The 22287-nt window shown below is 40.8% G+C and overlaps 1 protein-coding gene across 6 annotated transcripts in view; it reads left to right on the top strand.

The window, feature by feature from the left end:
* Positions 1-3648: 3648 nt before the first annotated feature.
* The window catches only part of LOC138058322 (uncharacterized), a 56687-nt gene continuing 38048 nt past the window's right edge, over positions 3649-22287 (top strand). The window contains exons 1-2 of one of the 6 annotated variants that reach the window (XR_011133854.1): positions 3649-4246; positions 8254-8315. The gene's annotated coding sequence lies outside the window, so the exon portion shown is untranslated. Of the gene's footprint in view, positions 4247-4792; positions 5402-8183; positions 8316-13235; positions 13468-19400; positions 19668-22287 lie in introns of those variants that run through there. The other 5 variants (XR_011133856.1, XM_068904265.1, XM_068904267.1 and 2 more) reach the window with 5 other exon arrangements.

Below are 22287 nucleotides of genomic sequence, written 5' to 3'. Positions count from 1 at the left end.
GAAAGAGGGCTTGTCATTCAAAAGCCTATCTATCTATATCTATCTATATCTCTTCGTGCCATAAGGCACATAAGGCTTTGACATTCTCTTTCCATTCACTTCGGTTTGCTGCTAAAGCTCTGACAGTCGTCCATGATTGCCACTCAGCAACTCGTCTTTTGTCTTCAACCATTCTCCATGTTGTTTTCGGTCGACCTGGTCTCCTCCTCCTCTCTATCCTCCACTCTAATGCTGTAACACAGTGCTCCTCTCTGTTCTTCCTCAATATATGCCCGATCCAATTCCATCTTGGGCATCTGATCTCATCACTCGTTCTGTTCATTCCTGTTGTCTCCTGGATTTGTTGGTGCGAGATGGTCCGTGGCCATCTTATTCTCAGTATGCGTTTCATGCGTTTGTATTGGAAAGCGTCCAGCTTCTTTTCTTCTGTTTTCGTGAGTTTCCAAGCTTCGCAGCCATACATCAAAACTGCTCTGACAATTTTTTTCAACAATTGAACTTTCGTCCTCCTGCTAATTTCGCTACAGTCCCAAATTCTTCGCAACCTGTAGAAAGTTTGTCTGGCTTTACTTAGTCTCTGTTGTATGTCTTTGGTCGCCCAGCCTTCTTTATCTAGCAGTGCACCTAGGTACAAAAACTCCTCAATGTCATCTACCTGCTCGTCATTTTCTTTTATTTTTTGGTCGCTTCTGGTATTTATTCGCATAACTTTTGACTTCTTCGCGTTGATCTAAGTCCTACTCTGGCAGCTGCATCGACAAGCCTACTGGTCTTAACTTCTATGTCAACACATCTGGATGACAATAAGGCAATGTCGTCTGCAAAGTCAAGATCTTCTAAGACGGAGGTGAGCTTCCATCTTATGCCAGTTCTCCTACCCTCTGTAGTTCTGTTCATGACCCAGTCAATTGATAGTAAGCCCCCCGTTAAAGGTACGATGTGATATTTTTTTCAGTTCTGTTCATGTTAAGATGTAGTTCTTGGAGAATCTTAACAGCGGGCAGCTTTTATATTTAATCGAATTTAATTAAGTAAGGGATAGAGCTTTGCATGATGGACAAGTCGCTTCATTGGCTTGTTACGTCTAAAGGGTGTTGCGTCGAAGATTCAATGTGCTATTAATCGTGTGCGAATTTCATTATCGGTAAACAACAATTAGTAGCTGTAGACTGAGGAAATCGAGAGCCACGAGTTAAAGGAAGTCATTTGAAAAATAAAAATTCGCGCATTTGTGCCTTCCAACTAGTCAAAGGATGATGAATGCGTGCACTTTCCGGGAAATGGAATTGCTTGCACGTTGACTACCTAGCTATTGTAGCTACAGCTCACTTGAATTTGAGAATTTGAGAGAAACTCACCTGAAACGCATTTTGAGATCGATATTCATTTCGCTTTGTTTATTTTTTTCCGAAGATGACGAAATTAAACCAAAACGGAAACCGTGCGTATATAGCGTGCAGTGCTATACAGTTTACTTGCCAGTGTTACGTAACGCGCGCCAACTGGTACGTTTGGAACAATTTATTTACTTAGCATATAATATAAACTAAAAGAGATGTTCCTTTCACACTAGAGCGCTTCTTTCCCAAAGTACCTCATATATAACATTGGTGACCGAAAACAAAAGAAGAATTTAGGTCATTCAGTTGATGAATTGCATAATACAATGACTATACATAGTGCATGTTAGGGGTACAGCTATCCAAGCGCTCCTAATTTCGAACTTATGACATTCCCATACTTTATTTCAGATGCTTTACCACTACAAAAAATACTCGTTAAAAAAAAAATTCGAAAGATAATGACAATAATGAACTCAATCAATACTCTTCATCGTATGGCAACACTTGGCATTATATCTAGTGGAACAAAAGCTAATTAATTAAAGCTTTCACTCCTGCCGAGAGATGTATTTCGTATTCCAAGTCATCAGAAGTCAGTTTTGTAATGGGATTTGGTGCTTTTCAAACGAGTACAATATTGGTATTTCTAATTTTTGTAATACTCTCTGAAATACCATTTCCAAAATTGCCACACCCCGACCACGACAAAATGTCGTCACCAAGTGAAGGTTGTTCCGCTGGAAGTTGTATCTTGTCCCATTCCGGACGAATCCAAGAAAATCTTTACTTTTAATGATTATATTCGTCCTCAGCTTGTAAAAGAAAACAGTCAGTGTTTGGTAAAATATTACATTTTCGAATGTCCGGTAACTTGTTTACATTTGGTAGATGCACTAACTGAGAGACTTCTGATTATACGTTTAAAAATTTGCGTATAACATTTTATAGATGGGTCAAAACTATTCCGTCCAAATGTCCTCTTACGGAGACACGTCTTAGCCAAGTAAGCCACGTAACTTGGCTTGATTCCAACAGATGAGGCTTCCTGAACTTACAGATGATTAAATACACCTGTATCCTCATAGGTAGCTGGCTCGAAGCCCTTTTTCTCGAGGGAACTGTGACCTACATTTTCCATTAGAACGCCACGGACGCTGTAGTTTTGTTATGTACAAACTTAATTAAATTTGAGTAAATGATGCTGACAAAAGAGGGCTTTTGCAAAATATAAATACTGTAATAGATTATCTCAAGAACAGTAATCCAAGGTTAATTGGACGTTTAGTCTGCGGCACGGGAAGATCTGCAGTAACCCGTCATTCCCTCGTTTTATACAAGTTAATGAAAAATCACGGGAAATGGCCTTTTACAAAACAGAACTCTTAAAATCTTTCGAGGACGCATTCTCGAACTTTTTATTATTATTTTGGGGGATTTGGGGTGGGTGGGTGGGGGGGGGGGAGGGGTCTGTATCTGTGCGCAGCGGAAAACGTACTTACGTCAAAGAGGGCGACTATATTTGTCAAGATAATGCCTGCCTTTATAAGCACAAAAGGGAAATTAGGGGCAGAAAGCATGCCTTCGCAAAAATGTTGACACTCCGCGCCAATCGCGCATATTGTGATTAAAACTTGGGCGTACACATTGAATTTCTATCCTGTCTTCTGAAAAAAAAGACACTGGGAATTTCCAAATTCAAAATTCTGGCGACAACGTGAACATAAAACAATGAATGTGTCATTCTCAGCCTTAATGCGATCAAGTTCAACGCTGTTTTCGTCAATCCATTTGCGGGCTATTTCACCAATATTGCAATATATGGCAGTGCCAAAAAATTTGAAGCAACCGTGGTTCAAGTGAAAATTTTATTAAACATGCTCCCCATAAAAAAAAAAAAAATAAAATAATAGAGTTGATTACGGGACAAAAGGCCTGCATAACTGGACAATGCTTGTCACAATCCAATATATCCTATAAAGCTCACAATAATCGGCGTGCTGTTTTTGGTGGTTTCCAATTTCTCAAATCACGAGTTTTACTCGTGAATTCAATAGCGCACGATAAAGTACCAGAATTAGCCTGACAGAAAATGAGGAGTATAAATGTAACCGTTTTTCACCAAATTACATCTAGATAAACATAAATCCGTTAGCAACCTTTGCGTCATTGGAATATTGGAATAGCAGTGTTAAATTTACCGTCTAAGCTGGTGATAAATAGGAAAAAATCATTTTTTTAAAACAGAGTAAAATTTGTTTCTGTACTACGTATTAAAATCAGCTACGTACTGAGGTAACCTTAGCTACAGTTTTGTCCATAAGATTTTGCCAAACCCTTCCTCACGTGTCGGACGAAACATCACTTTAAAATTTTAAGAAATCCCTTATCCATCGGCGCTCTGTATAATTATATCAGACTCCCTGAAACTCCCAAGCAATAAAACTGCATCGCATTTACTGGGCACACCATGGACAGTAGTTGGGTATAGTATTTAAAATGTTAAAAATATATCATTTAATTTGGGAATGGACGAACAGCGGAACGCAGATGGGAGAGTGTATTAGGAGGGATAAGGGGCAGTGAGTCGCAATACTTCCCACTTCCATTTCCTTCACAGATTCCTCGCATACCCGTTACGTCTTGCTCCAAAGCAACCAGAAAGACTCTTAGGTGAGGCCATTTGACTGAGTGCGTCAAAAACAGCGTTCACGTGATTTCTATGAAAGGTATTTCTGTCACGCCCAAAATTAGCGAGGAAAAACAAAGCAATTGTATTCAGAGCATGCACTTGCGATATGATTCTTTATAAACCAAATAAAGATGTTCAGCTCGTTCATTTCCATCAAAGCTTTCACTGAGTGAACATAAGTCATTCGGCGCAGCGGCATCACCTGTTTTTGACGGTAAGGTGACCAGTGTTCACAAGGTCAAATTTTTCCTAGTTTAGTGATATGATATGCAACTTAAGTCTTAGCTCAGGAATGAATTGATTTCCAAGCAAGGCTAGCATTGAAATGGGAACCGAGAGTCAAGTTTTTTTGGTCTTCTCCCCGATTTTTCCGAAGCAGCAATATTTGTAGATGATGATGCTCTCCGAATATGACCGTTTGATCCAGACCTAGACAGGCATTCTGCTCCTAATAAATTTAAAACACTGACTGTTTAAGCAATTATAACTTTTCGAAGACTAGACTGAAGGAAAAAAGTTCTTTGTGTTGCGCGGATCTTTAAGACATATTTTTAGGAGGGATTTACGAGTGGTCCGAGAAAGGATGTTAAATTTGAGGAGTAAAATAGAAGACAGTCATTTTTCGCCTATGGTCCCTTTTTTGGTCAATTATGCAGGATATGTGGAGAATTAATGGTCATCTGTTGTCATATATTTGTTTTTATACTGTGCAAGGCATCCAAATTGATGACCACCCAATTAACTGTACATTTTTTGTTAGGCTGAAAATTTCCTCTTGAATGCCAATCTGAAAATGGGCTAGTGGAAGATAGATAACAACCCCGAAATCCAATCCATGTTTGTGGACGCGGTTTTAGCCATCATTAATTCAACAAGGATGCCAGTTGCTTCACCTCGATCGGCTGTTATCCCTGTGATTCCAAAAGATGCAGAGTTAGCTGGGTATCATATAACTTGGAATTTATCAAGAGCTCGTGACTTTCATGCAACCTTCTGCCTGACAAACGTAAATAAAATCCCTGTGATTCCAAAAGATGCGGAGTTAGCTGGGTATCATGTAACCTGGAATTTATCGAGAGCTCGTGACTTTCATGCAACCTTCTGCATGACAAACTCATAGTCATGGACGCAAACTTGATTAAATTTGAGTAAATGATGCTGACAAGAGAGGGCTTTTGCAAAATATAAATACTGTAATAGATTATCTCAAGAACAGTAATCCAAGGTTAATTGGACGTTTAGTCTGCGGCACGGGAAGATCTGCAGTAACCCGTCATTCCCTCGTTTTATACAAGTTAATGAAAAATCACGGGAAATGGCCTTTTACAAAACAGAACTCTTAAAATCTTTCGAGGAAGCATTCTCGAACTTTTTATTATTATTTTGGGGGATAAGAGGGGGGTGGGGGGGATCTGTGTCTGTGCGCAGCGGAAAACGTACTTACGTCAAAGAGGGCGACTATATTTGTCAAGATAATGCCTGCCTTTATAAGCACAAAAGGGAAATTAGGGGCAGAAAGCATGCCTTCGCAAAAATGTTGACACTCCGCGCCAATCGCGCATATTGTGATTAAAACTTGGGCGTACACATTGAATTTCTATCCTGTCTTCTGAAAAAAAAGACACTGGGAATTTCCAAATTCAAAATTCTGGCGACAACGTGAACATAAAACAATGAATGTGTCATTCTCAGCCTTAATGCGATCAAGTTCAACGCTGTTTTCGTCAATCCATTTGCGGGCTATTTCACCAATATTGCAATATATGGCAGTGCCAAAAAATTTGAAGCAACCGTGGTTCAAGTGAAAATTTTTTTAAACATGCTGCCCATAAAAAAAAAAAAATAAAATAATAGAGTTGATTACGGGACAAAAGGCCTGCATAACTGGACAATGCTTGTCACAATCCAATATATCCTATAAAGCTCACAATAATCGGCGTGCTGTTTTTGGTGGTTTCCAATTTCTCAAATCACGAGTTTTACTCGTGAATTCAATAGCGCACGATAAAGTACCAGAATTAGCCTGACAGAAAATGAGGAGTATAAATGTAACCGTTTTTCACCAAATTACATCTAGATAAACATAAATCCGTTAGCAACCTTTGCGTCATTGGAATATTGGAATGGCAGTGTTAAATTTACCGTCTAAGCTGATGATAAATAGGAAAATCTCTTTTTTTAAAACAGAGTAAAATTTGTTTCTGTACTACGTATTAAAATCAGCTACGTACTGAGGTAACCTTAGCTACAGTTGTCCATAAGATTCTTCCAAACCCTTCCTCACGTGTCGGAGGAAACCTCACTTTAAAATTTTAAGAAACCTCTTATCCATCGGCGCTCTGTATATATCGGACTCCCTGAAATTCCCAACCAATAAAACTGCATTGCATTTACTGAGCACAGTAGTTCGGTATAGTATTTAAAGGGTTAAAAATATATCATTTGGGAATGGACGAACAGCGGAACGCAGATGGGAGAGTGTATTTTCCCCCCATGTTGGTTGTTAAGTTACAGGACTTAATTAGGAGAAGTTAGCTGGGTATTATATAGCCTGGAATTTATCGAGAGCTCGTGACTTTCATGCAACCTTCTGCGTGACAAACTCACAGTCAAAGACGTAAATAAAATCCCTGTGATTCCAAAAGATGCGGAGTTAGCTGGGTATCATATAACCTGGAATTTATCGAGAGCTCGTAACTTTCATGCAACCTTCTGCGTGACAAACCCACAGTCATAGACGGAAATAAAGTAGTTGTGCTCCTGGAACTTGGTTACATTTACTCAGGGCGTACCCAATCGATGAAAATCGATGATCGGAAAAGCAATCGATCAATCGATGCCAATCGATGTATGTTAGTTAATTGGCATCGATTGGTATCGGCCAATCGATGACCAATCGATAATCACACAAAAGTGTTCATGAATCATCGATTGTCATCGATTGGGGTTTCATATTTTCTCTAATCAAAAAGATTACTTCAATGTATCACAATGTTGTTGACCTGTTTTATGTTTGCGCAAGTAAATGTAAACCGCTTTTGTGGCGACAGTTACAGTCTAATAGACATGGGTTCTACTGTTTATGCCGAGGCCGGGCTACTAATGTGCCACTGATTGCTGCGAGGTACTTTTTTGAAAGCGGTATAAAACTATTAACATCGTTATAGTTTGAAAGTGAATTCCTGTAAACTGGACTTCAAAGTTGCAAACAGTTGACACTTTTGGCCACCCCGTTCAAAATTAATACGGCCCGTTTACACAGGCGATTTTGGTGCAATTTCCGCCATTTCCACTGCGTATTTTCTCGTGATAGTGCTGCAACGAGTTGCGATTTTGATCACTAGCTAGAATGTCTACGAAACGTGGTAAATACGTAAACACGTCTTACAAAAAAGGATGATGTCGTTGTCGTCGTAAGGTCACAACGCCTTGTGATAACAGGTAGAATTTGAGTTGCAGCGCGAGCGAGACAACAATGACCAAAAGTCGCAACCGAAATCGCGACAACAATTACATCAAAAATCGCCTCTGTAAGTAAACTGTAAGTGTTTTCACGTTATGTTCTAGATGTTTGGGTTTCAAAGTTCAAGTTTATTGTTTTTTTTTTTTAATAAAATCAGATTGTTGTAACTTTCATCGAGCACAAACCAGAGGAAAGGACGGGAAATGCGAAAAGACAAGACGCATGTGTATGCTATACAGCTATACAACTTTATTCATTTAACAGAGTTAAGCAGAATTAAGCTGATTATCTGTCAAGTTGTACAAAAACCTCGATCTTCTGCCAATGATGTCATTGTTTTCGTCATTAAAATGCATCAAGAGACTCTGCCTTTGGAAATCATCACTGAAAATAACAATAATAACCAATAGATGAAAATTGTTAAAGAATCGATGCCAATTAATCGATTGATATTGACAGTCGATGACAATCGATGCCAATTAATCGATTGATATTGATAATCAATAACAATCGATGCCAATTGATCGATTGATATTGATAATCGATGACAATCGATAATCACACAAACCTGGACGATCGATTGTTCATCGATTATCAATATCAATCGATTAATTGGCATCGATTGTCATCGATTGTCATCGATTGTCATCGATCATCGATTTCATCGATTGGGTACGCCCTGATTTACTAAACTATGACAAACGGGTCTTTTGACTCTTGCAGAGGACATTCCACTAAGTCACGACTATTTTCTTCAGTTCTTAGCAGATATTCAGGGACACTCAAGGTGAAAGAGGAGTTAATCCAGTGCGAAAGAACGGTAGGTATTTTTTCACTTTGTTTTTAAAAGCCTTGCCAGACGTTTTTGCAGTATCATGCCCCCTTTGCTCAGATTGCGTAACGGCACTTAACTCAATCGATTCTCATTCAATTTAAAACACTCCCTATGGCCAGAATTATTTTCTACTGAGCCCAAATAGAACCAAATCGAATAAAACAACATGGATTTCCATTCAAAATATGTGCCTTGTCAAAACACAAAATGACTAAAGAATTTGTAGCCTGTGTAGAGCCGCCCACTCTCCGAAAAAAAAAAATCGGAGAGGAGCGTCTGTGATTTACCGTTAGTAATCGTCTTCCGGAATAATTTTGCGTACATTATTAAGTGATCTACGCTGACCAAAATTTGCGTGGCTCATATTTCGTTGGAGCTAAATTCTCAAAATGTAGATTTCAAACGTGCATCGAAGAGCGTCTCCGATAGTTTTAAGATACCTTGGCTTTATAGCATAGAAGCACTCTTTAAAGGAAAGGATGTATTTGCAAGTCTTCCAACCAGGTACGGCTCTGATCTTCAGAACAGCACAGATCGTTGCCGATGAGCTGTTATTTTCCTCAGTGACGGTGTGTTCACATCTCAAATCTTCCATGGCATCACGCTTTGTAGATTGTACTTGAGAATGGTTAGGCTGGTCCGAGCAAGGCGTTGGGATTACATTGACTGTTAAGGAATACCGGGAGACGTTTTCGAGTGGACAATCTTTTGAATAGTGCTATATTCACCTCGTGAAGAGCGCTTTCGTTTCTTTTGGGCTGACAACAATTCCTGCAAATGTACGTCGAATCGATTTCCACTTTACACTCCATAGATAACAAATTCCGCTCGTACTTTAAAGGGTAACTGACGTCAAATTTTTCCCGTTTTGTTGTTGAACCAATACATTCCTCTTGGGTTAAAGAATCCAAAATGAGCAAATAAAAGATATTTTGTGCAAAACCAAATTTTCTACAAATTTCTTTTGATGCTCAATTGACGGCCATTTTGAAAACGTTCTGATCCAGGTCACGTGATGTGATACGTCACACGTGTGTAATGTAGTGAAAGGGTCATGGTAGATCTGAAAGTAACAACTTCGCGGCTCTCGCTGTTCAGCTCGCTGCCACAATTTACGAGGAAAAAAAATAAGGTTTCTTTTATTCTCCTATAAGCCACCTTTTAGAGACTATGAAATACGAAGTGGGAAATAAAATACTTCCTCTGAAAAGGTTGAATAATCGAAACGCGACGGATCGTGTGTCTGTATTCATAGCTGCAGGTGAGTTGCACGCCAGGTAAAACAGCGTTTAGGAAGAAATTACACGCAAGCGTTGTTTCTCATTTGCGACGGAAAACATGATGAAGTCAATCTTGTCCCGAAAGGTTACTCGTTTCAAAAAGTATACCACTGTCAGCTGAGTGAAGAGTAAACTACTCATGCTCGTTCATCTTGGTGTTTTATCTAAATAAAACAAGCCGACGGCCCCTGAGAGCGGAAACCACTTAAGTTCATGTCAAGAGACTTCCTTGAACCCAAAATATAAAACGCAGTGCCCTGGTTAAAAAATAAACGAACCAGAGACACATTCATGCTAAGGAAAATAATAAGCACGTAAATGTTTCTCAAATGACGATCTATATATACAATATAGCGCTCAGGTCATCCAAACCTGTACCACTCTAAGCCGCATTGAAATTAACGATATGGACGGAAAACAGCAGGATTTAAAGCGAAGAAAACGAGACCCAGGGAAGCGCTGTGTGGAGATGTTTTCTAACAAAACAAATGCAGATGGAGTTAGCCTTCACCAGTTTCCAGCTGATGAAAGTGTGCGGTGACAGTGGTTGCATTTGTTCGATGGTCACCACCTTCGGGTCACATTTGTAGCGACCATTTCTCAGCTAACAGACGAAGGATTCGGTGCAAAAAATGCTGGATTCAGCTCTAAGCTAGTATTTAAAAAGTCCACAGTTCCTTCTATTCCTGCGTCTCCTACTCCCGAGCAAGTAAACGAAGCTCGAAGAATAAAAACAAAACTCCCTTGGTGTAACGAACAATCGAGGGTAGAAGACTCGAGCTCCGAGGTCAAGCAGGACACTAAACTGTGTTTCTAGAAACAATCGTAGACAAAGACACGAGATTCAAAGATCAAACAATCCTTGATGTAAAATCACGTTTTAAACCCACGGAGACCTTCCACTGTAGCATTTTACTTCTTGTCACCCGCCAAACATGAAAAACGGATTCGTCAAAGTGAGGCCTCAGGAATCCTTAGAACAAACTCCTAAAGGGTAACTTTCGAGGAAGACATTTCAAAATTTATAAGACATTTGCGGGACAGAAGTGAACCCACGCAATTCGGTAGAAAACTACTATCAGAAATCAAATTCAAAAGGAGGGGCTCAGTGCTTAATTTTTTTAAAGGAAATAACAAAACACAAAAAGATGTTTTACCTTTTGTGACACAATACCAGCCATCAGTGTCAAACCTAAAAGAAGCTTTACTCAAAAAATGGCATTGAATTCAAAATCAACCCCTACTTAGCCAAATTTTTAAAGCACCACCAATCATTTTGTACAAAAAAGGAAAATCCTTAATTATAAAAGGTTCTATACATGTTTTCACACAGGAAGGGAATCAGTGTGGCCTGTCACTCCTTGCATTTCTCAAATTTTTATTTTTCACTGCATCTACTTCTTGACAGCAGATGTTCTCTTCCTCCCTCCATGTTGACGCCAGTTTCCACACTGACACCTTGTAATAAGAGAAACAGTACAGTAAAAATTTTTATCACGATGTTGAAAAGAAGAAATAGAGAACACAAGTTGTATGATTTATAGTTTCACCAAAATGAACAGTTATCAGCACTGCAACTGTTACAAACGTGACAGATAACTTAACTTCGGCTATAAACAAGGTACAAAGACCACAAAAGAGGGGAAAACTGAAGTTCACAATAAGTTAATATTAAGAGGATGTTTAATTCTAAGTACCTGTACGAATGCTATTTTTGCTGCGTTGCGTTTTATAGTGAAAGACGAGAAATCTTCCAGGGGCACCCAACGAGAATATTGTTCAAAACCACTTAAACATAGCATTGTTAAACGTATTTTAGTATTTAAAGGTAGATATAGGCATATTTTTATCCCCTAAAAATTTTTCATCTGTTCGGACTTCCTAGCTGAAAGTCTAGTGATCCGAAAATTATAGGGATCAAAACTTACCTTTTCGAAAATTTCAGCCAGAAAAAAGGCTCCCGTAAATTCTAGGTGACCTTTTTAGGGTAAAAATCCGTTTAAAATGGGCAATTTTACCATTTTTCAGATGTTCGAAAATCCTAGGAGAGGCAGGCACGCAAGACATTTTACAACAAATGTTCCGAAAATTCTAGAGCTAAAATCGTCTTCCGAACAGATATTTTCCGAAAATTGAGGTTGGGTGCCCCTGATCTTCAATCGTCCGCCAAATTCAATACTAAAGCGTCAAAACATGTACATGTACATGTATCGTATCATGTGGAAAACTACTCTCAAAAATGAATCCTTCCAAAGCACCTTCTCAAGCTCGTATGTTTGTATTTTCAGTGTATTAAAACCTAAGTTTTGGAAGGTAATTGCGTGTAGCTTAAAAACACGTCGCTCCCATAGAATTCAAGAGTCAAAGGTAATGCACTCACCATTCGTCGCTTTCTTGATTGAGGCGACAGCGGCGTCCGGGGCTCTTGATCCTCTTCTGAATCGCGCGCTCGATTTTCATTTCTTCCTGGCAGTTCAAATCGCCAAAGCCTGATTTCACCAACAGGCTCAAAAGCCCTTTCATTATTTTCGCCTTCCATCGAAGCCTTAAAATCCGAAAATCGGACCCTGAGTTCGAGCTGCTCTCACCTGCACTACTGTCCGCTATATCTACTTTGCTTGGTGTACACACGTGTGACGTATCAGGTCACATGATCAAATTCTAAGCGTTTAGGGCGAATGACTTACGAAGCGGCATTTATGACAGTTTTTCGAGCGAAAAAAGGCACAAAAAAGCACTCGAAGTACCTTATGTCGGTTTCAATGTGTTACCTGAGGTATTTAGACAGTATTAAAAAAAAGTGACTTTCTAGCCGTCAGTTACCCTTTAAAAGAAAAACCTCTTTGACAATCAAAAAAGATTTTTATTCGTATTTTGTACCGTGCTCAAAGTACACACGAACTCATCGTAAAATCTCTCACGGTGGTTCTCACGGTGTTGATGAGGAGAAATAAAAATAAAAGCCAATCAAAACTCGTTTCAATGATGTAATGATCGATGGGTAATAACCAATCAAATCATTTTCCACACATTCCAGGAAAATCACGTGGTATGGAGCACGATTATCATCGGTAAATCACAGACGCTCCGCTCCGATTTTTTTTTTCGGAGAGCGGGCGGCTGTACACAGGCTAAAGAATTAGTTATTCTACCAATTAGATTTCCTACGAAATAGCTAAGTACGATCGTGTACTACCTATAGGATCCGACTTTGACATTGGCGTTAACATTTTTATGCTGTTATTTTTTCACTAATGGTTTGCCACAAACGAGCTAAAAATAGCTATTATGAAGAGTCGAGTGTTACAAGAGTTCTCGACGGTCGCTCTCGATTATGGCTTAGTCGATCGTTTGCCAACGTTATATAATGTAACGTTTGGCTGCCTAATTTACTTATGTTAATTTAATTAAAGACATGTTCCTCAAAGTTTAGAATTATTCTTGGTTCGACAAACCTGCAAGTAGATGTAAACTCTGACATTTATTTTGATTCAACCTTCCAAAATCATCGATTTAATTATCAACTTGGCAAGCTTCATGATTTTCTCGTAAGAGTATAAAAATTTGATTTTGTCAAGAACCTTTTCTTAAATATTGTACTTCGACATCCATCCTTCTCTCTGTGTGATATTTTACCAAAGTCCACGCTCTACAATACACACAGTAACTACATGAACTTTCGACTCACTTCAATGAATAAAACGAAGCCAAAGAACCTATAGAACCGACAACAATAGCATTCAAAGCCACCATTCACGACGATGTTGCAAAGTCGCAGAGGAAATACCCCGTTGATTTCATAATCCAAAACAGTTTCCTCGCTGAATTGTCACTACTTTCGGCTTAGTGGAAAAGAGGTAGGTTTGGCAGCATGTGAACTGATATCACTCAATCTACTGCTGAGCTCAGATGTCGGAAATTGTGCGGAGTATTTTTATTATTTGTTGCCTTTGTTGTAGTTAACACAATGTTAGCTTTTGTTTTGAATATAAACAATATGATTTGAGAAATTGTTGAGTGCAGTCGCGTGACAGACAACGCGCGGGAATCTGATAGCCTTGAACTTTGGAACCTTTAGTTGAAACCAAAACCAATGATTGACAGTGATAAAAAAGAGACATTAGAACACGAGAAATTTGTAATCTTAAGCGAGGGAGAGTTTTCGGTGATCAATAAAGTAGAAGAAATCAGGATACCGTGTGAGTGTGTTGGTGGTTCAATCTTGGAGGCAATTCCCAACACAAGAGGCACCTGCGACTGGACACATAATATTATACTGGGATTAGGCTCGAGCAAGAGCAACGCAAGGATCATTGCGAAGTGATAAGGGAACTCTCCGAGATTTTACAAGCCGAAGATTGCACCTAAACAGAAGGCGATTTCCATGGAGGAATTAATTAAAGAATTTAACGGGGAGATGCTGTCTCTCAAGTTTTCTCTGGGCAAAACCGAAGAAGTAATCGGTTCAAAAAACACAGAAGCGATATCCAGGCACGGGGCGCGTTTGATGTCAAAGCTGCAAGCTGTTCACACGGTCAAAGAATCTATTGTCGAACGGAAATTCACAGAAGGTGAATCAGAGGAGGAGGTCAATTCTTGGACGAAGGAGTTTGATGGATTTCTTAAAGAAGCAGACGAAAGGGCCTTAACACTAAGACAGCTTGTGGAAAAAATGGAAGAAGAAAAGCGTCTGGCGATAAAAAGGAAAATGCGCTCGCAAAGGCCAAACACGAGGAGCGGATGAGTCAAGAACGTGAGTTGATGGATCAGCAGATGAAATTTCACAAGGCCCTAGAAGCCAGTCAGCAGGAAAAAAATACGAAGAAAATGGTATTTACAAAACTACCGAAGCTTACAATTACAAGGTTCGACGGATCGTACGAGAATTGGCTGCCGTTCATCAATAAACTCGAAGTTGAGATCGACAAAACGGATTTGCCGCCTGTTACAAAATTCGCCTATTTTAAAGAGCTACTGGAGCCCAAGGTCAGGGCAGACATTGACGGATTACCGCTAACCATAGAAGGTTATGAAAGAGCGAAAAACATAATTAAAGAAGAGTATGGCAAAATCAGCGAAATTATCAACACCCACGTAAACAACATTCTTGAACTCCCCACTGTGACAAACGCCGATCCTAAGCAAGTGAATTGAATGATTTCTACAAAACATTACTGTTCAACGTCCAGTCGCTGGAAACCCTTGGATAAATCGAGAGAGTAAACGGAATGACAAGAAGTGTGCTAGATAAACTGAAAGGTATCAAAGCTGATCTGGTTAGGGGACAAGAAAACTGGCAGGACTGGAATTTACCTCGGCTAACACAAGCCCTGAAGAAAAGGAGAGACGTAAATCCGGCGACTGAAGATAGTACAGTCCCAAACAAGGCTATACCTCCTAAGCGCCCTAACAACAAATTTCGCCTGTACTATGCAGACAACAAAACTCAACGCCAGTGTTTTTATTGTCAAGACACCAGTCACGTCTCGCGGGATTGCTCGCGCGTACCCTCGGTAGACGCAAGGAAGAGGATGCTAGCGCAGAAACGAATGTGCTTTAATTGCACAGGTCCCAAACATCATGCGACTGACTGCAAGAGTAGATTGCGTTGCCAAAAGTGTGGACAGAAACATCATACGTCGATTTGTACGCAAGGTGACCAATTGTCGACCTCTACCGGGAAAGATGGGCACCTTCTTTATCCTGTTGTAAACGTAAGTGTGGAAGGAGTACTTTGCCGTGCACTTCTCGATACTGGAGCTGGAAGCTCGTATGCATCAGCTGCACTTCTGGATAAACTTCCCAAGCGCTCTCGTGCCAAAGACGTTCGTCGAATAGAAATGATGCTTGGAGCAACTGCACGTGAAGTAGAACTTTCCAGCATCAAAGTACGCTTGATTGAAGGTAGTGAGGAACTAAGCGTGGATGTTACCACAGTAGAAAGAGGAGAATTGCTGAGGATCAATAACCCTCACTACCAGAAGATTATCGATTCGTACGCTCATTTAAAGGGAGTAGAGATGACAGATCACGACCCAAAACCACATCTCCCAGTGCATGTGAAATTAGGCGCTAGTGATTATGCAGCGATCAAGACATCCGAGAGGCCTCGCGTTGGGCTTCCTGGGGAACCAGTGGCTGAGAAGACTAAGCTCGCGTGGACTATTATGTCACCGGGAACGGAGATTGACCACACAAATATGCTACTGACCCAAACAAGTCATGTTGATTATGAAGAGCTATGCCGAATGGATGTCTTAGGGCTTGAGGACACCCCAGAACATAATCAGCGCGCAGTCTACGCAGAGTTTCGAGAGCAGTTGATCCGGAACCCAGAAGGCTGGTATGAAACCTCGCTTCCGTGGAAGGGTAACCATCCACCGTTACCGAACAATAAAATAGTCAGTTTACAAGGACTAAGCAACCTCCAGAACAAACCTCAACGCTTGGGTGTGACCGGGAGCTATGCAGAAATTATTGAAGATCAAAAGTCCGAGGGAATAGTAGAGGTCGCAAGTGATCCACCGCAAGACAAGGAATTTTACATACCACATAAGCCGGTGATTCGTACGGGAGCTGAAACAACGAAGTTAAGAATCGTGTATGACGCCTCGTCACGGGCGAACCCTAAAGTGCCAAGCCTAAATGATTGCCTATATTCCGGGCCCCCGCCTCAAAACCACCTGTGGAGTGTCGTAATACGCATGCGGTTTCATCCAGTCCTAATCACTGGTGACCTACAACAAGCGTTTCTTCAGGTGCGTATCAAGAAGGAAGAGAGAGATGCTCTCAGGTTTCACTGGCAGACCAGCCAACGTTCTGAAGTACAACTGTTGAGATTCACGCGGGCGCTGTTTGGTCTTGTGCCATCTCCCTTTCTCCTTGTGGGAGTGATTGAGTGCCATCTGGAAGCCTAGGAAAGCAACATGCCAGAACAGGTTGCTGAACTGTGTAAAAGCCTATACGTGGACGACCTAATCAGCGGGAAACCAACTGTGCGAGAAGCCAGAGAACTTAAGGAGGGAGCTATTTCAATCTTCGCAGACGCCAAGTTCAAGTTACACAAGTGGCACTCGAATGTCGCCAAATTAGAAGAACCAGAAGGCCAGGTTGAAGACGGGAGTACGTTTGCTAAACAGCAGCTTGGCTCCCCGAGAGCAAAGAACGGAAGTCTCCTTGGACTCCTATGGGACAAACAAGAAGATCAGATCGGGATAGTCATTCCACGAGACGATGAAATTGCGTCCAAAAGAGCGTTGTTGCGTAATCTAGCAAGGATCTACGATCCCCTTGGTCTTGTGGCGCCCTTAACTGTCCAAGGAAAGTTCATCTACAGAGATACCTGCAACGCGAAAGTCGCCTGGGATACACCGCTGCCCCAACAGCTAGCGAGCCAGTGGACACGATGGAATACAGGGTTACCAGCTGAGGTCATAGTAGCAAGAGCCTTAACCTTTGCGCAACAGCAGATAGAAGAAATAGAGCTTCATGCCTTCGGAGACGCAAGTAAGAATGGAGTGTGTCCAACAGTACATGCAGTTGTGAGACAACCATCAGGTGTGAACCAGGAATTGGTGGCTGCTAAAGTTCGACTTGCGAAGCAGGGACTGACCATTCCGCGGTTGGAGCTTGCATGTGTCTGCGCACAGGGCAGCGAACCTTATTACCAATGTGAGGAACGCGCTTGTGGGTTTTCCCGTGAAACAGAGTTATGGATGGCTGGACAGCTCAGTGGCTCTCCATTGGGTAAAAGGGGGCCGCGAGTACAAGCAGTTCGTAGAAAACAGAGTGAAGAAAATACAAGGGCATACACAAATCACTTGGCGCCATGTACCCACCAAGGATAACCCAGCAGACTTGGGAAGTCGACGAGGGCCAGTCGATGACAACAAGTTGCGGAAGCAAGGGCCGAGTTGGCTTAAAGACAAAGATAAGTGGCCTGCGGACATTGTGACAAGTCCCACACCTGAGAGCCAAGCATAGGCAAAAGTTATCAAGGGAATATTTGCTGGCTTCACTGCAGCAACCGACTGCCTAGATGACCTTCTAGAAAAATTTAGACTGACCAAAACGTTGCGGGTTGTGGCTTGGATTGCGAGATTCGCAGGAAACGCGCGTTTGAAGAGAAAAGAGAGAATGACGGGACCTCTGACGACCAACGAAGTACAAAGACAACACCTCTTTTGAACCAAGCGTGCTCAACGGAGTCTGGACGACATGGTGACAGAAGATAAGCAAAGGCTGGGTTTGGAAGAGAATGATGAAGGCATTTTCGAGTGTCGAGGTCGAATTCAAGAACATTATCCGGTCTATCTGCCAGACACGCATCCCTGCATCGTAAAACTGGTAGATGACGCACACCGGCGCACCTTGCACGGGGGAGTTGGCCTGACAATGACGCGCATCAGAGAGCGTTATTGGGTTCCCAGGCTCAGACGTCTAGCAAAACGGGTGATAAAAGGGTGTTATGGTTGTCGTCGCTTCCAAGTCAAGGCCACTGAAAGACCACAACCTGGAAACCTCCCACTTGATAGAACCGAAGGGAGTCGCCTTTTCAAGTAGTTGGAGTAGACTTTGCTTGACCCATCAAGTACCGTGTCACTCAGAAGAAAGAAGGGAAGGCATACATAATCCTCTACGCATGCAGCCTTACGCGAGCCCTCTGCTTGGAACTCAGCAAAAGCATGGAGACGAGTGAAGTTCTGAGAAGTCTGAAACGCCTAGTAGCTAGAAAAGGAAGGCCGGAGAAAATCTACTCGGATAACGCCAAAACATTCACCGCCACTGCGAGCTGGTTAAAGCAAGTCCGGAAAGATGAACGAGTTCACCATTACCTGTCGACTGAAAACATCAAGTGGCAATTCAATTTGAGCCGCGCCCCATGGTGTGGCGGTCAGTTTGAACGGTCGGTTGGCTTGGTGAAGCGGGTTCTAAACAAAACCATTGGACATGTCGCCTTAGGTGGAATGAACTTGAAGACGTGCTTCTAGACGTTGAGGTGACTTTAAACAACCGCCCTTTAGACTACGTGGGGGATGACGTTCAACTACCTTTGATCACGCCCAACAGAATGCAGTTTATTGGTACCACGGTGCTGCCAGAGAGGGAACCACAACGCGAGCCTCGTGATCTACGTAAACAGGCCAAGTATCTCAAAAGGTGTAAAGATGACATGTGGAAACGGTGGACCATAGAGTACCTAAGAGAACTTCGAGAGCGACATAACTTGAAACATGACGGGAAAGGGTTCACTTTGGCAGTTGGTGACGTCGTCATCATCCTTCCAGAAGATAGAAGCAGAGGGAAGTGTCCGCTGGGAATAATTGAGGCGCTGTACACTGGCCGGGATGGAGTAATTCGAGGAGCTAAAATGCGAGCCGGAGGTGGCCATATCGAGAGACCATTAAACCACCTCTATCCCCTGGAACTGATATGCGATCGGACGCCTTTGACTTCCTAGGACCAGCTGAACCCAAACGTTCCAGAATTCAGACCTGCCCGTGATACAGCAGTCGCAGCGAGTGTGCGAATACATGATATAGCAAATGATGAACATGCCGATTGAACCTTGAGTAATTGTGAAAATTCGAAATGATTCTATGAGGATTTTGAGCATCAACGTTTAAATTAAATTTACTAGTGAAAAAATACAAGTTTAACATGTCTTCTAAATGTAGACATATGGGGGGAGGATGTCGGAAATTGTGCGGAGTATTTTTATTATTTGTTGCCTTTGTTGTAGTTAACACAATTTTAGCTTTTGTTTTGATTATAAACAATGCGATTTCAGAAAATGTTGAGTGCAGTCGCGTGACAGACAACGCACGGGAATCTGATAGCCTTGAACTTTGGAACCTTTAGTTGAAACCAAAACCAATGATTGACAGTGATAAAAAAGAGACATTAGAACACGAGAAAAAATAGAATGGGATTTTGTACTCTTAAGCGAGGGAGAGTTTTCGGTGATCAATAAAGTAGAAGAAATCAGGATACGGTGTGAGTGTGTTGGTGGTTCAATCTTGGAGGCAATTCCCAACAAGCCCACTCTCTGCAAAAGGTATTCATTTTTATTCAACGCTTACGGTACCATTCTTGACATTCTTTTCATGGTTCTTATTGTACCATTTCTACTCCTGTGCAAGTGAATTACATTTTCCGGTTGCTTCTCAACCTATACACCTCTCGTGGCAAAAAAAGTTCAAATTTCCTGTACATGTGACCTTTATACGTGGAAAGCTTACTTCTGCTGTTACTTCTGCTGTCACAGTATTTTTAGCCACGATAACATTTGTGTAATGCCACGATGACTTGTGTGTAATGAAAGGACACAATCTAAGGATATAACTTTTGTGTAATGAAAGGATACAATCGTTAAGTCAAGGCAAAAGGACGAGGTAAAAGACGAATAGAGAACAACTGACGTAATTGGGGACATATTTGGACGAATTTTACAGTTTTTAACAGCATTAGATAACTGGGACGTGACGTTTTGAAGTATTTCTTGAAAATGGGACTGGTCATGTCCAGTGCACGATGTAATCACTTCATCGAAACGACACATGTATTTTCGTCAGCTTTAGTGTTCACGTAACAAAATACAATTCTCGTTTTGCAAATCTATTAAACCACTTTTAAGATGTTTCGCCTTGGAGATCGAAGTATATTCAAACATAAACCCTATATTCTTTCTACAAGAAATTCGGAAGCCTCTTTTCCGTGGTCCAGTCCTTTATCTATTTCTTCAGTTAAGTCTCTTGGAATTATGTTACAGCTAGCCTAGATTTGTTATCCCGATATCCTAACTCACTCATTCAATACATATTTGTACAGACATATCCATCTTCTCATTCATTCATTCTTCCCTAATATATTTACCTACCTACTGAAGTAATTTACTTAAAATTTAAGGTTAGTACTCCGGCAGGTTTCTCAGCCATTTTAATTAGCGTCATCAAAAATATGAATTTTCGCAAATTAACTGCGGTAATAAACATGCACTTTTACAAGACGTTGAAACTTGAAATTTTTTATGCAGCAGCAACACGAAATCTAGTAAACGGATCGAAAAATAAAGGAACGATTTTAAGGTTTTGGCAAACCATTGCTTTGATTTAGATTGTAAAATGAGAGATACGTAGTTAGTAGGCATCGAAACGTTCTTGGAGAAACGTGAAAAACTCTGAATTTTCTAAAAGGGCCAGATGTCATCACGAAACAGGATTTATTGTTAAGAACTTTGTTTGTTTTTTCGATCTCCAAGTGAACTAAAATGATATTTAGAATTCAAGTTTTATGATAGCTTCGCGAAACGTGCAGTTTTTCCTAAGTTAAAATGCGTTCTAGCATGCCTTTCACTGACTGCAGTTGTGTTATATTTTCGTCTAAGTTAATTGATTGTTATTGATTGTATGAGCGGACGGTAAAAAATCGTATGCGCATCATACTTCGATTTAATTGACCTTGACTATTTCTTTTTGAGTACACCAGTGTACATCATTGTCTGAATTTTAAAGTGCTACTATGATCAAAAATTAAATTTCCTTTTTTTCGAAAGTGTGTTTTTTTAACACCTGACTTGCAAAATTTTGAGCTTTGATTTTATCCAAAGACTGTTTATTTTGAGAGTGAATTTTGGATTTGACGGTCCGCCTTTACTCACGTTCAAAACGAACCGATTGGGATTCAGAGGGTTGGGTTTAGAGAAAGGAAAAGTGACGTCATTTTCTAACTTCAAATGCAGCTTATTCCGTGGAGTGCCTGTGGAGCACAGGTACCTCACGGTAGGAAACCGGTCGCACAGTCTGATATGGCAATTAGCCACGTGCTTGTGCTTCTCGCTGAAGTTCGGCCCAGTTGGCTGAGGTTTGTTACTTGGATGGGTGACTACACGTAAGATCCCGTGTTATTGATTTTTTTGTTCTTGTTCCCGTATATATGCCAAACACGAGCTTAAAAGTCTGAAAGGTCGAAACTCCCGTGCAGTATTTTATTTTAGTAGGGTACACACACATTGCATTCTCCAACTAGTGAGTCTTTGACGTCATGAATGTGTTCTCTTTGATCCAGCTCTCTCAGTCAAGATTTTAAAATCAGTAAGTAATGGCGGACCAATAAATAAAATTCCAGTCAAAATAAACAGGTGTAGTTTTAAAATCAGAACTTAAAATTTGGGTCACTTAGTGTTAAGTTAACATAGTTCTGAAACCCAAAGAAAAAGAAGCATTTTAAGTTAACAAATTTTTACCCGCCATTGCGCAGACGGAGCTAGAATGTGGGGGAAAACTCCGAGTATCAATTTACTGTATATGAGCTCAGTGAACTATTATGTTACCTTTATTTCTCTAACGAAAGAATATATGAAAGAGAAATTATATGGATAATTTAAGCAATTTTTTTTCTTATAGAAACCTGAACAGTACAATTGGCCGAGTCGGAAAATACGGGTTTACCTCGGTGTAAAAACCTGTGAAACGTTTTCTTTGCTTTGTTAGCTCGTGGTAGGGTTAGGGTTAGGTTCGATGTTTTTTCTTGCTCTTTTGTTATCCTTTGTGTTATGTCATCTGTGAGTTTCACAGGTTTTTACACCCTGGATGAGCCGAAAATACCATAATACTTTTTGTTTGTCCTCCCAAATTTTGCACCAGCATTGTTTCCAAAACGAAAGCAATGCTTATTCA

The sequence above is a fragment of the Montipora capricornis genome, chromosome 7, assembly GCF_036669925.1.
Source record: "Montipora capricornis isolate CH-2021 chromosome 7, ASM3666992v2, whole genome shotgun sequence".
Taxonomy (NCBI): Eukaryota; Metazoa; Cnidaria; class Anthozoa; order Scleractinia; family Acroporidae; genus Montipora; species Montipora capricornis.
The sequence above is the reverse complement of the archived record's forward strand: the minus strand, read 5'-3'. Positions and strand labels throughout refer to the sequence as shown.